The sequence below is a fragment of the Pteropus medius genome, unplaced genomic scaffold (assembly GCF_902729225.1).
Source record: "Pteropus medius unplaced genomic scaffold, Ma_sr-lr_union100, whole genome shotgun sequence".
In the NCBI taxonomy this organism is placed as follows: Eukaryota; Metazoa; Chordata; class Mammalia; order Chiroptera; family Pteropodidae; genus Pteropus; species Pteropus medius.
The window spans coordinates 1,990,451-2,006,259 of NW_024351730.1; positions in this window are offsets into that span (position 1 = coordinate 1,990,451).

Consider the following 15,809-nt stretch of genomic DNA (forward strand, 5'->3'; position numbering starts at 1 on the left):
ATGCTCCGGTAATTTCGAATAGACCGGGCTGCCGCCATACAAAGAGATAATAAAAAATTAACTATTTTAACATATATTACAGATCCCCTATACCGAAATAAGGCAAAGGATATTTTCATGATCAAATATTATATACATAAAACTAATTATCTTTTTTCGGCTGCCTCCATCAATTACTGGGGAGGAAGGGAGTGCCGAGCGCCCTCTTGTGGAGTGAATCGAGAGCGGGCTCGGCGTTTGCCCCTTGCGATTAAATGGTAAAAGGCATCTCTCATCCGCCTCCTTTTCTTTCCTTTCAACGTTTAGGGAGTTTTGATCGCTCATGCTTATTTTTCGCTCCAAACTTAGTGAGGGTAGTAGCTCATGATAGCCTCAAGCATCTACATAGAATAAGATGCCTACTAAAATGAAATCCTTCCCTTTCGGCGATTTAAGGGATAACATGAAAAGTCAAGTGTCAAACCACCAGGGCCAGCCCGTTGTGGGGGGTCCGAGAAGTGCCCATCGCCGAGTTTATCAGGACATTCTCTTTGCAAACATTTCAGTGTGGCATTGAATATTTAAAAACCATATCATATATTCAGTAGGCTCAATAATATGTATAATGAAATTCTCATACTGTCTCCGCATTAATTTCAAGCAAACCCTAATGCAGCGTTCAGACGTTTGCTGGACACAGGAGAGTGGAGACACATTTTCCAAAAGGTGTTGCTTACAGCAAACATTCAATAGTCCTCTTTGGTCTGCGCCTAGAGGTGAAGTGCACCTCTAGAGGCTAGATTGCACGAGCCCATTGATCTGAAATCTTGCTTTAGGGCTGGGATCTGCTGTTACTCCGAAGGGCTGGAGATGGAAAGTGAAGATGTACTCTCTTTAGCTATGCTCAGGTCTCACCTGAAGCAAACAGCTGTGGGGAAGAGGAGGAAGAGCAATTAGGGAGAAGGGTATTTATCAAGTTGAGTTTTTAAAGGGACAAAATAGATTGAGACCTAAAAGAGATTATTTAAGATGCCAAAAGATTTTTTAAAAATCAAACAGCAGAAAGAGGCAAGCAAAGCTACCTATAATAAAATTTTAAAAGAGCATTTGTCCTGTGTTTGTATATAACACTGCTACTTTTATAAGGCATAGCAATCCCTAGCGAATGAGTGGCAAGTGCCAACTAAGGGCCTTTTATTTAGTTTACCAAGTTTCATTATTGTAGTTCATCATTCTTTGAATCTTTCAAGTCCTGCAAATGAGCACTAAAAACAAACGAAAAAGCCAGCCCTGAAATTAGTTCGCCCCTCCTCAAGACGACATAATATATGCAAGTGAGAGACCATGAAATCAATAAAATATTCTAGTTTCCTACTGGCCCATCAAAATGGTTACTGAATCTGAACACCAAAGTTCACAAGGACTGGTGAAGCTTTGGTGCTATTTTAGTTTGCATGAGCTTAACTTCAAAACTCAACAGGAAACAGTGTTTAGTAGCAGATAACAACAGATCCTTGGGGGAGGGAGGAGTTGTTTGTCTTATTTTTCAGGAAGACCAGCCTCAGTGACAGCAACACTCTATAGAGCAGATTTGACTGGCTCACTCTTCTTAAATAAATAAATGACATTAAAGAGCCTGGCAGTTCTGGGAGGCAGGGTTTTATGAGCTAATCACACCCCTGGGGGGAATTTGGTTGTGTGTAGTGTAGTCTCACCCTAGGGGTGTGATTATGCTGTGGTAACCACACCCACCCGTCATGCTTTATTTCTTAACTAATGAATCACTACAAATGATGTGATCTGCACAGCCATATACCTCAGACCTCTCCTGGCACACACAAACAGCCTCCTCCGGTGACACCAGTGGGGAAATGCAATGTTCTCCAAATTCATATTTTCTTTCTTGCCTTTTGCGAGAAAAATTTTAAAACAAGAGTGTGTTTTAGGTATGCCTATTTTTCCTTTCTTCTGTTATGGCATTTAAAAGAGACACTGACTACTTCTTGCCACTCGAGATCCTATCAGATAAGGAAATCCCTTTGATAACCCAGGAAGAGGGTCCAATCTGGTATTTGGCAGACTACTGCTAGATTTAATTGGAGTTTTTCCTCAGAATCCTGGTTATCTGTGATCCTAGAGTGAGCAGAAGCAGGCTTTGTGTCCTGGCTCTTTTTCAGGGCTGTGCTCAGACTAGACTGGTGCATGTGCTCTTGGAGGTCTTTCAGCACAATCAGTGTCACTCCCATTGTACTTGTATTCCTCTAGCTTCCTTTTCTCTCCCTCACCACGTTCCATCTTCCTCAGTAAAGCATTCTTTTGCTTTAGCTTCACCTAGGCTAATTGACAGGAGCTATTGTTGTCCGCCTAAAACTTTTGTTCTTCTGGTCTTTATCCTCCAAAGTGGGAATGCCATGCCCATCTTTTTTTTTTTTTTTTTAGATTTCCTGATTCCATACAGGGCAGCATTCTACATAAAAGGCAATGGTTAACCCAGGACGAAGAAACTTACAGATCCCAGAAGCCATGCCGGAGCTGGACACCAACCAGAAAAAGGGCCCACCCATCTCAGGTCTGGCAGGGGTCAAGAAACAAATCCATGAGTTTACAGAGAGATTTTTTGATGGAGTTTTACAAAGAGAAGAAATAAATGTTTTTAAATAGGAACATAACTTGCATTTTACCCATTTGAGATAAATTTTGAGAACTTGCTACCAAATCTGGAGGAAGAATTACATTGGAGAGGGAGAGTCTACCTCCAATGTTAGCCCTGAGAGGAGGCAATAATCATACCAGCATTAGTGGCCAGGATAGCCAGAAGATTTGAATTCCCTTGTCAGTTCTGACCTGGGATTCCAGGTAATCTAGGCAATAGTTCTGATCCCATTGCCCATGAGATTTAGGGCCTGTTGCATTTGGGCATGAGGGATAAGGAGAAGACCTGGTGAATTGTCACCGGAAGATAATAAAAAGAGACCTTCATATTTTATGGTTATCTAGAGAATCTGTTTTCTATTAGTCACATGTCATTTTCTCGTAGGTAAATTTGGAGCTGAGGGGATATCCATTAGCTTGACTAGCAAAATGTTTTGGTTAACGGATTCTGCTAGACACTCTAATTTAGATTTATTCTCTGCTTCATATTACACTCTTACTCAGTACAAAAGAATTTACCAAACCATTCTTAGCCTCAGAGGCATACATCTCTGTCTAACAGTAATTATCATCAAGAAAGTTTTATCTGAGGGCTGCCTGCTATGCCGGTTAATTCTGTTCCTCAGCTTTCACAGAGACAGTGAAGTCAAGCAGTGCTCTACGGACTGGTTCTTTTCTTAAATCCAATCTAGGGCGGTGGGGAGGGTTTCATATTAGCATATTTCTCCCATGTCTGGAAAATGAGCCAGTACATGAATATTTATTCACTCTCTCTAGTTTGACTCTTCCTCAAGTAATTTGTGTCCTAAACTCTTTACCTTTTCCTAGCAATCCACCTCTTTGACAATCTTCCATCTTTTATGTTAAAGTCTTCGGTGTTTTTGTTTGTTCATTTGTTTTGGGAATCAGGGCCCAGTTTTAACTGGTCTCACTGCTTGAGACTGATAGAATTTACTTGTGGTAGCAGAAAGAGCACTGCATTTGGAGTTGAAGGAATTTGTTTTGAGTTCCAGCTTCAAACATTCTCACTGGGGATAAAGTAGAAGAAGAAATGTCTTACAGCAGCAGTCCCCAACCTTTCTGGCACCAGGGACCAGTGTTCTTATGAGAATCTGATGCCTGATGATTTGAAGTGGAACTGAGGCAGTGATGCTAACACTGGGGAGCAGCTGCAAATACAGATGAAGCTTCGCTTGTTCACCCGCCACTCACCTCCTGCTATGTGGCCCAGTTCCTAACAGGCCACGGACTGGACCAGTACTGGTCCATGGCCTGAGGGTTGGGGACCCCTGTCTTACAAGACATTCTGATTTTATTAGGTTAGTTTGGCATCTGAGCTTCAGTACTTTGTTCAACTCACCAGGACATTCTTGTGTGCAGCAAAGGTGAGAAATTCTGCTCACACTGTAAATTTACACAATGTTATACATTAATTATTTCCCATAAAGCTGGAGGAAAAAGAAAAGAAAAGAAAAGAAAAGAAATAAAGAAAGAAAGGAAGGAAGGAAAAAGGAAAAGAAAAAGAAAAAAAAGAAAAGGAAAAGGGGGGGAAGGGGGGGGGGGGGGAGAGAAAAGAAAAGAAAAGAAAAGAAAAAAAAAAACGAAAAAGAAAAGAAAGAAAAAAAAAGAGGAAGGAAGGAAGGAAGGAAGAAGGAAGAAGGAAGGAAGGAAGGAAGGAAGGAAGGAAGGAAGGAAGGAAGGAAGGAAGAAAAGAAGAAAAGAAAGAAAGAAAGAAAGAAAGAAAGAAAGAACGAAAGAAAGAAAGAAAGGAAGGAAGAAAGAAACTTTGCTTTGTACTGATGTACTGACAGAGCACTTGGGGTCCATGAAACTCCAAGGCCAGAAGGATGGGAAAGCCAGTGGTGGGACATCTCATTTGAACTCTCACTTTGTTAGATTCTTTAATGAAAAAAAAAAACTTATTATGATATTTTTGTGTTTATGTAAACAGTGTCTAGGAACATGCACTGAAAGTGGAGAAAACAACCATGAGCTCAAGTTCAGACACTGACATTCTAGTCATGTGACCTTGGACAAGTCGCTTATTTTTCCTGGACCTCAGGTTTTCAAAATCTGGCAATGTGGAGATGATGATCTCTAGTGCACAGGACTGTTAGATAATCAAATTATAATAACAGCTTCCATTCGTCACATGCTTGCTCTGATGCTCAGGCACCCTCCAAGGACTTCGTGTGAATTATCTCATGCAAAATCCCATCTGAGGAAGGTCTTACGGGTACATAATGCATGGAAATGTGCTTTGTAATTGTGAAAGCTTTATGAATATACGATATGACCATGCCCCACATAGTGGAAAAACACATAGATCCGACTTGACTTAATTTTTTCTTATGCCTTCAATGATTAGCCCTTCATAGTTTTTCCAAAACTCTCTTATATAACTGTAAAATAGAGACACAAGGATTTACATTTGGCTCTTTTAACAATGGGTTTATTGATCTTTCCACTATACTTGAATAGTGCCTAGTTAATTGCAAACCGTACCATGTTTGAACCCAACTGTCCCTTAGTTCCTTGCTATGTAAAGTGTGATCTTTGGACTTGCAGTATCAGCTTCACCAAAATCCAGAGAAGTTTCAGCATTGAATATGTTTAGTTCATTCTGGCATTATGTAAAGCTTCTATATTCTAGCAGTGGGGGCGCATCTATTCTTGGCCTGAATGTCAGTTCTGGGCATATGAAATATGGATGTGAAGTTTTTGGATGTGAAGTTTTTCAGATTTGTCAAAGTGTGTATCAGTAATCTTGAACTAAGGGATGAATTTCTTAATTGAGAAGCCCATTGTTGTTCTGCTTTTACAGATATTGTTTCTCTCACCATGTTTTAGAGGAGGCAGGAGACACGAAACACCCTTTGATGAACATGTGTGTACTATGTACTCGAAGTCTTGTCCCACTAATTGTCACTAGTTCTCTTGCATTTAAATCTTGTTCCATATAGTGAATTTAGCGTCGGTCCATCTCACTTCCTTGAGTCCATCTTGGCGCCTCATTTACCTGCCTGTCTTTGAAACAGAGTTGTAGATCAGAGCCACATTTTGATTTCTGCTGTTCCTTGAGTGTCTATCTACCAGAAGGTCGGAACAGGGACCAGCTCTGTTATGTGATTGTACCTCTAGTAAAAGGTTTATTGAAACAGAAACTAATTTAAAATGTGATTTTAAAAAATTACAGATTTTATTTATTCTTGTCATTTTCTGTCTTTGGTTTTAATGGGTGGACTGCCCCCTGGTGGACAACAACTGTCAGTTCGCATGAAAACGTGCTTTTGCTACCTCCGCAAAACAGTCTGATTTTCCTTCAGTCAATATAGATTATATTCACCTGAACAGTAAGAATTGAATCCATAATATGTAAAATTCAATAAAATGTGGAGCTATAAGATTCCTTTAGATACTTCTATAATGTCTTCAAGCACAGGGACAGGGTCTTTCTTAATCTTTGTACTGTAAATTACCATTTTTCTGGCTTAAGGAGTTGTGAATTCCAGTTAGTAGGTTATTTCACAGTCACTGATATAACTTACTTAAATTAATCATTTTCAAAAAAATTGTGCACAGTATGTAATGGAATACATAGACTGCTAAATGACAATTTCGGTAGTACTTGGTAATAGCTAATACTTATATAACTTACACTGTTTCAGGTATTTTAATTCTTTTAATTTCTCCTTTCCTATGAGGTAGGTATGGCTGCTATCCTTAGATCTCAGGTAAGAAGGCTGAAATCTGCCACACAGCTAAGAAGTGACAGAGCTGGAGTTTAAACCCTGGTAATCAGGCTCCAGAGAGCATGCCCTTAACTCTATGCTAAATGGCCTTACTTAATGAGTCACAGCACACTGCAGGACGTCACAGGCTCTCTTCTGAGCATCGCTGCTCATCATACTGTGTTATGAATGTAGATGTTGTAGGAGGCTTGAATTAAGCTATGGCAGACCTATCCCCTTTTCTTTTCCTGCAGCTTCCACTACCCTCACCACTGTGACAACTATCAGAGGTACGTGTTAGAGGTGCAATAAATATCTCTTATCAATGAGCTTAGATTATTCAGTCTTTTTGCAAATATCTCAGTTTGTTATTTATTTCTTTTTCACAAAAGCATGGTGAATTCTCCATATCCAAATCTGATCATTTGGCTGTTTAATTCAAGATAATGTATTAGGTTCTTCACATGTGCTAGAATCACACATAGCACATCTAGACCAAAATGGGCCTTGCCCAATTCGGTGAGGGAAGTTTTATCTCCCTTTGAGGCAATTTTTCTTGTTCAAATCACATGAACCAGGTTCATATTTCTACACATAACAACTTAAAAGGGATCTTGGATACCAGAATTTCTGAAGGCCATAAAAGGATTTATGAATATTACTGAACTCCAGAATGAGATCTATATGACAAACTCTAGTATCCTGTGGTTCATCATCTTTCCAAGGGTGGCTGAGGAGCATGCCTAGTCCTGAAGGTTATTCTGGGTGACCTTATTACGTTTGCTAGAATACTTACTTCTGGTTTCAGGCTCTTATGGACTTGCTTACCCACTCAGAGCATGGCAGGCTGGGGCCGTAGCTCTCTGTCTTATCTGACTGCTTTGTGGCTTTGATCTTCAAAGAGGTTTGATTTCCTTTTTGATATCAAGAGCCTTTTCCTATTCGAAGAACCAAAAACATCTTTTACACAGAGATATGGACCTATGACATTTCCCATGCCACGCTGCTGAATCAATCATTTGATGTCTAACACTGTGTGTTTCTCTGCACATCGCTCAGTATGCAATAAGCATTCATAAATGATGTTGGCTATCGCATTTATTGTGAGTGCCCCACAAACTGATTTTGTTTCCATATAACCATTTTCCTAGGAGTTAGTGAGGTTCTTGCTTCAGGACTCTATATACCTCAGAGATATTTTTGAAGATACTAGGTAGAGAAGGCTCTCTCTGGGGCCTAAAAAGAATAATATGGTTTCAAAATATAGTCTAATATATCTAGTAACACAGTCATGTTACTTTGTCTTTACATTAAATATGAAAGGAGCCAAAAATCTTCGTTTTTTCCTGCTTCTAAAAAAGATCACTTTATAGGGTATTTGCTTCAGTTTTAGTAAATCTATTATGGGAAAATACTTTAGTTGACAATTCAACTTTAAAATGTTACATTTTATACATATATAAAAAATGAAATTGTCAAGCCCAAGGTATTGATATAATTAATATAGACTCTAATTAAGTTTCTTTTTATTTTCTCCCTTAAAGAAAAAATAGGCTTACCATCTGCATTCATCCAGAAATACATGCATGGTTGAAATCAGACCATCTGGATGTTTTGGACACAAAAGAAACCTTTGAAAACTCTGATTTCAGCACATGAGTGTCAGGAACCTCATAACAGAGCCAATCCAAAACGTGCTACAGTGTTTCCATTCAAAGAGCATCAATGTGCCTCTTTAATGGTTTTTAAGAATCCCAGGAAATTGTGATTACATGGAATTAGCTTTTCATTTTCCAAATAATGGATGAAAAGCATGAAAATTCTCTTAACAATGTGAAGAAAATTATTTTTGGTTCTGGTAAACTTCTGCTGTTCTCTGATAAAAACTACACAGAAAATGCCTTTAAGATATCACACAATTATACATACAATTGTAGCTCAGTAATGTGGTTGCTGGAGAGACTACAATATTATCCAGCCTGAAAAATACCCCCAAATGACTATTGTTCTGCCTGACCAGCATTTAGTCAAGGATGGAATTCATTCTAGTGATATCATGAATTTAATTTTCTTTTCTCACATAGATACTCTTGTTCTCCATGAATTTGGGGAAGGAAATATTTCCAAGTAAACCACTGTAGGTTTTGGTGGAAATCTATTTCATCTAGTTGAGTCTACATTTCCTATGTAGAGGAAGAAAGTACTCCACACTCCATTATGTGTATAAATTGTGAAAATAACATTGACCTGGTTATGTTATAGATGGACTAGTAGTATTTACTGGATAGCAACAAAAAGCACCAAGACTAGGACCGATCATCAATGGCTTCTAAAGATGTTTACACAAACCCAAAGATTCTTCAAAGTTTAGGTAAGAAACCAAAGTCTAAATCACAGACTATTTTAGGGCAAGATGAGGATTGAGGTCATCAAATGATACAAAGTCTCATTAGAGACCTCAAAGGCTCTAAACTCCTGCTCCTTGAATTTTAATATGTGTAACAATTGCTTGGATAGATGTTTTATTATTTAAGATTCAGATTCTCGTCCCCCTCCCCCCGAACCCCTCAAAGACTATAATTCATTATATCTGGGGTAGAATCCAGGAGCCAGCATTTGAAAACACATACCAGAAAATTCTGATGCAGTGGTTGATAGAGGAATCTTGAAGAAATATAATTTAACCATTTTTATACACTTTTCATTATCACCTAATCTGAACCTTTAGATCAGGAGTTCCCAACTCCCAGGCCAACGATGGGTGCTGGTACTGACTGACCTGTTAGGAACCAGGCCTCACAGCAGGAAGTGAGTGGTGGGTAAGTAAGTGAAGCTTCATCTGTATTTGCAGCCTCTCCCGAGTGCTAGCATACCACCTCAGCTCCACCTCAGATCCTCAGGCCTTAGATCCTCATAAGAGCACTGGTCCCTGGTGCCGAAAAGATTGGGGACTGCTGTTTTAGATTATCTCCACTTGTTGAAGTGCTTCTGCTCCTCTTGTTGAGATTAATTTGTCTCATGTTTTGGATAAATAATTTTTATGCCCTTCCTACATAGTAATATAGTCATTAATGGCTACTCCATTGTCACCTGGAAGGGGGAGGCTAAGGCTACCATAACCACATATATCTTAAAACAATTCAAGTTAGAATGGGCTTTCCTAGGACTAAACATCTGTTATTTTGCAATGACCGAGGGAAAAGTTATATGTGTTCTTTTCCTTCTTCAGTCGTGTTGTATATCCTTGTTACTCAAAGTTTGGTCCATGGACGAACAGCGTCAGCATCAGCATCAGCTAGGGGTTTATTAGAAATGTGGAATCTCATGCCGCATCTAGACCTACTGAATCAGAATCTGCATTTGACCAAGTTCCTGGGTGATCCTTGTGCACATGAAAAATGTATATAATGAGCAGCCATTTTCAGAAAGGAATAGACAGATGAGTATAGGTTTTTTGGCAGCAAAATCAAGCATGCCCTAAGTAATATCTCATAAAAATTACCAAATAAATTCTATGGAGTGAAGTGGACACTTTTTTTCCTTCCAAGATCACTTATTTGACATGATTGCAAATGATCAGTCTGAACTCCACCCCCACCCCCCATTTTTTGCCCCTAAAGCCTGAGAAAGCCTGACACAGATTGCCTCAGGATTCTTATTGCTGTGAAAACCTGCCTCCCTCAGTCTCCACTCAAACCCCTCCAGATGCCAAATCTCACTTCAACAGACTTGATCAGCCTCTCCTATTAAGCAAGGCCCTGGGAGAGAGCCTGGGCAGAGGGGTACAAAAGAGAACCAAGCCCCTTTCCTAACTCTTGCAAGTATTAACACAGTTAATCTCTACAACAACCCTGTGGAGCATGTGAGAAGTCATTCACCAAACTAAGAAGGCCACACAACTGGAAAGCGACACAGCCTGGACTCTGAACCACTCCCACAAGAAGGCAGCAGAGCTGAGAGGTGATTGCTGGGAAAGGGGCCAGTGAGCTCCCAAAAAACCTCCACCTTCATAATAAGATTGATGATGTCTAGTCTCACATAAAGTATGAAGCAGACACAGCTCCAGCCTCCAAGTTACCACTGCTATTTTGACTCCCACACTAACTCCTCCTCAAGAATATCCATTGAACATTAGGCGAGTTCACAAACCACAACACTGCAAGGTGGGTAAGTGCTCTAGAAGGTAAAAGCAGAGCACTGTGGGAGCACTGAGAGCCAAGAGCCTAGTAATTTCCATGAGGGAGTCAGGCAGTGATGATCTCCTTTGCAAATTAATTCCCAGGCTTTCTGGAGGAAGTAGCATTTGAATCAGGCACTATGGGTCATGCAGGTGGCTAAGGGACAGAAGACCTTCCAGGCAGTGGGTACAGCATGGGTCAGGCATGGGACTGGACAACTCTAAGTTCCATCTGATGGAACAAGTTGTGTTTAGGTGCTCAGAGGGGCAAGTGAGGGGAGCAGTAGGAAATGCGGCTGGCCTCTTCTCGGAGCCATGTCATTTGCTGTGTTATAGAACAAAGAGAGCAAAAGTCTCAAGTCCATTTTAGCTCACATGCTTGTTCAACAAGGCCTAGGGACTCAATTTGCAGCCTAACCAGTAAGGGAGATATTTACTGTTGTATGAGAACCCCCTCCCTTTGTTGGACACATCTCCCACCTTTTGAGAGGAAGCCCCTCCTGGAATCGGAAAACATCAGTTACTTTCTCAACCTTCCTTGCATCTCTGGCCAAGCATGAGATGACGACACCATTAGAAGAAAACGCTGAAAGAAAGCAGAATCTGAGGAGAATTCATGCTGAAAAAGAGTGGCAGATGTAGCAGATACACACGATGTGAAGAATTGCCAGTGTCTGTGGTTTTAGCACTAGTGTTCCATGTTTTGTGTGGATGATGGAGGTGGTTCAAGTGGTGGTATCTAGGCCGAGTGTAGCAGCAGTGATGGCTCTGTAGGATCAATTCCAGAGCATGATCTAGGGCATTGCTCCAAGCCTTGTTCTTCAGGTGAACTATTCGATAGCCTTTAATAAATTTCTTTTCTATTTAAAATAGCCAGATTTGATTTCTCTTGATTGCATCTAAGAATCCTGACACTTTTGGTATGTTGGAGAATGGAGGACATGCCTATAAGAATTTCAGAATCGATCCCTTCCCTTATGTAAAGACCAAGTGATCTTGCATAGATCATTGAAGATTCAGTTATTGTCTTGATTTCCCAAATTATTTAACGACAATGTTTGGACTTTATTCTTTAGTTTGTAGGGAGCTGAACTGAAGTTTGGGAGCCTATCAGACAGTTGTTCAAAGAAATGCAAGGAATACGAAATCCTGGTACCAAATGACTCAAACCCAATGTGTTTTCTTTCATGGACCTTTCATAGAACTGTAAGAGGTAGATAAAGGGCCCAGACTCTTTTGTTCTGTTATGGGAAAATTGATTGTTCAACGTGTATTCATTTAGTATTATTTTGGACTCCAGAATTTATCTACTCTACATCAGCAGAATGGCATGGGGAAGTGTGAACAAGAAATGTTCCAAACGAAAAGTAGTTGTTTGTATTTACTGCGGGTGGTAAGAACTTCAGCATGACAAAAAAGAATTCTCAAGAACATCCATGACTGTTTCTTGTGAATTAACCTGCCAGTTAAATGTCACTATTAGTAAATGCTGTCCCATTATTGCCCTAATCATCCCAGAAGAGACAGACTTTAAAATATGGCCTTAAATTTACAAAATTAATGAAACCATTAAATTCACTTCCTCAGATGTTGCAATTCATGATTTCATTCGCAAAGGTTAAGTCTTTAAGCAACTTTATAGAACACATTATAGAATAATATACATTTATTTTTTTGCCTCCTCTGCTATAATACAAGCTCAATGAAAATTGGGCCTTTGGTTGTTTGTTTCCATGCACATGTGTCTCCAGCACATAATAGGTGCTAGATCAAACTTGTTTAGCAAGATGAGACTATACATACTCCCTTAGAATTTGTGAAGAAGAGAATGTATATGTGTATTATATATCATTTATTATCCTGACCATTTCTTTGCAGCATGCTTTATCAATGAGTATTTTTATGGGGTAAAACATGTTACTGTATAGTCTCCATTCCCCTCCACTTCCAGGTAAAGGAATGTTAACCACTAAGTCATACCTCAATAGTTCTTGCTTATTTTGCACATCCCTTCTTCCTCTTCTACTTTCTGTTTTCAATATTGAACACAGAGGTTATTTATTCAACAAAGGAACTTGAATGTTCTTGGATTCTTCCATATAAGTCAATAGAGGGTATGTTCTATTTTATGATGTAACAGGATGTAAAGAAATGTTTTAGCTTCGAAAATGATTCTAGTAAAGTGTAAGGCTTTAGGAACCTCTATGAATCTCCAATATTCTCTCTCTATTTGAAGCAAAGAGTACTTCAGAAATACCTCTTAGACTTCTCAGAGCAAGTAGTTTCTATCTAAATTGTCAATTTATTTGTGAATTTGATATCCTCCATCTACTTTGCATAATTAATATTGTAAACAATATTAAAAATGTTCTTTGGTAGTGGAATTGGAAATAAAATTTTATTTTAAATGTATTCTACAAATAATTTGATAATTGATTCTGTCAATGTCATTTTTAATGCATTTATAACTGTTTTCCCAACAACTGCTCTGGCAAGAAGCCACACTATGCACAAAAATGCTCACTTTATTTTCTTGGAACAAGTAATACACGTAGTTAACATCATCTTTGGTTTTTACTTGCTGTAATTCATTTTGCCAGCTCCGAATATTAAAAATGAAGAGTAAATTCTGATCACCTTTTGTTTTTTCACCATATTTGAAAAAGAAAAAAAATATATATATACAAACTCAAAATAAGAATGTAAAGTGCCTCTAACTATTCTATTATAATTCAATTCCAGAAAATAGATCATTGTACTCATTTTGTAGGGCTTCCATAACAAAGTACGACAAACTAGGTGGCTTAAACAACAGAAATTTATTGTCTCATAGTTCTGGAAGTTAGCATTCTGAAACCAATGCCGAGCTGTCCCTCTGAAACTTAGAATCCTTTTTTGCCTCTTACTAGCTTCTGGTAGTTTGTCAGAATCTTTGGCATTCCATATTCAAGAATCAAATCACAAATCTCTCAGCAACAATAGAAAGGCTTTTCCTCAGTAACATGCTTCTTTTGGCTTACAGATTCACTTTGATCTGTGTTCACATTCGCTTCTTTGCATTCTCCCTGTATTTCTGTCTTCACATGGTCATCTTCTTATAAGGACACTAGTCAAATTAGATTAACCCTACATACACACATAATATGACCTTACTTACCTAATTACATCTGCACCAAACTTAATTCCAAATAAAGTCGCATTTTGAAATACTGGGAGTTAGGAATTCAACATTTTTTTAGGGTGGAACAGAATTCAACCTATAACAACAACTATTTTGCTATTATAAATTGACAAATATTTATTAAGTACTGTTAACACCAATTATATTATTAAAAGTATGTCTGAGTCAGAAGAAAATTTTGGTCTAGCAATTTGAGAGGCAAGCTTGAATGTGGTTTAGCAAAGCCTCAAGAAGAGGCAGTATCATGCTAGTCAAGACACACCAAGAAAAGCTGAGGTTTAGGAAGAAGGTGGATACATTTCTCTCCTCTCTGCTCACAGCCATGTAATCATCTACAAATATTTGGAAAAAAAGAAAATCTGATACATGTGGGTTTCCCTATTGCTACAAACTGAATGTCCCCCCAAATTTATAAGTTGACACCATAATCCAATGTGATATTATTTGGAGATGGTGCATTTGGGGGGATTTATAAGATTTAGATGAGGTCCCGAGACCTCTTAACTACTTCTTTCTGCTGGTACATGGTAAAGTTCCATATTCAAGAATCAAAGCACGAATCTCCCAGTAATAATAAGAATGTTTTTCTTTGGTAACATGTTTCTTTTGGGTAACAATACAAACAAACGCAATCTTTTAGCTAATACATACCAAATATTTGTATTATTGCCCAGAAGAACCATGTTACTGAGGAAAAGTGTTATTGCTTTCAAAGGGCAAAAAAAAAAAAAAAATCACCAGAAATCATCATAATTCAAACAAATACTCTGAAGCAACTCTAATTCACATGGAATTAATTTCCTGAGCATTTCCTTACATTATTGTCTGGACTTTGATGTGCTGCACAGAGTAATGAACACACTCATTTCCCTTAAAAAAAAAAAAGAAAAAGGATTATGGTCAGAGGCATAATTAAATTAGAGCTATGTCACTAACACTTGACACTATGTCACTAAAAGATGACTACTGCAAAAGTTGATGTTCTTTCACAAATAGTTTTGAATTATTCACATTAAACACACATCTCAGGTTAGATTGTTTTTCATTAGTATAATTGCCCTTAGGCTTAGTACTAGATGGTCTAAGAATTGACAACAGAATCTAACAGAAGCACAGAGTAATAAATTTTTTACAAACACTTTGAAATATTGATAAGTGGAAAATTTGCCTTTGTTTCTCCTTTTCTAATACATTTAACTGTGGTTATATTGTTATGTATAGGTAAGCAATTAATGCTGTTTGACTATTGATAATGTCTCTTTATGTATTAGCTGATGTAATAACATATATAACATATGTGTAAAGACATGTATATTTATAACCATATACATGTACATATGTATGTATATACGCACATGGATTTGTATACACATGTATTTATAACCATTTGTGTATCTCTGAGAAGAGCCTGAGTTGTGCACACAAGTTCCTGAACTCTTTGGACTACAATATAATTAATAGAGCACTAAATAACTGGTGAGTGAAGATTAAAAGTGGAAAAAGGGCATTTGATAATATCTTGATGTTCCAGTTATGTTTTAAGAATGTATCTTCCTCAAAGAGTCAGGGAGCACTGTTGGTTGGAAGGACTTTCTTGACAGTGAGCTGTCAGATCGCATCAGGAGACTGAAGTCTTGACTCACTTTACTTCTCTTGGTCATAGCTGTCCATCTGTAGAAGGAGAGGGATTGTGCTAGATGACATTTGAGGACTCTTTTATCTCTAACATGCTATGAATTTTAAACATTATTAACCGTTGACATTTTTCATGAGAGCAAATAGTTGAATCCAAATTGCATTCTCTTTTCTGTGTTAGTGTGTTTCAACCTCCCGAGATTTTTTATTAGAGAAGAACTATATTGGACTCTTTTTTTCCTAACATGAGAGAATGCAGCTGGAGTAATTTGTGTCCCTTTTGGGGACTTACATAAAATATTTCACATCGCTGGGTTGCTTCTGAAGACATTAAGCACCTGAAAGGGATAGTACCAAAATCACTGCAAAATAAGGACCAGAAAAGAGAAACTTCCTTTGAATCTGCAAAATAAAACATACAATGTTCTAACTCACTATATTGGCAATAAATGGT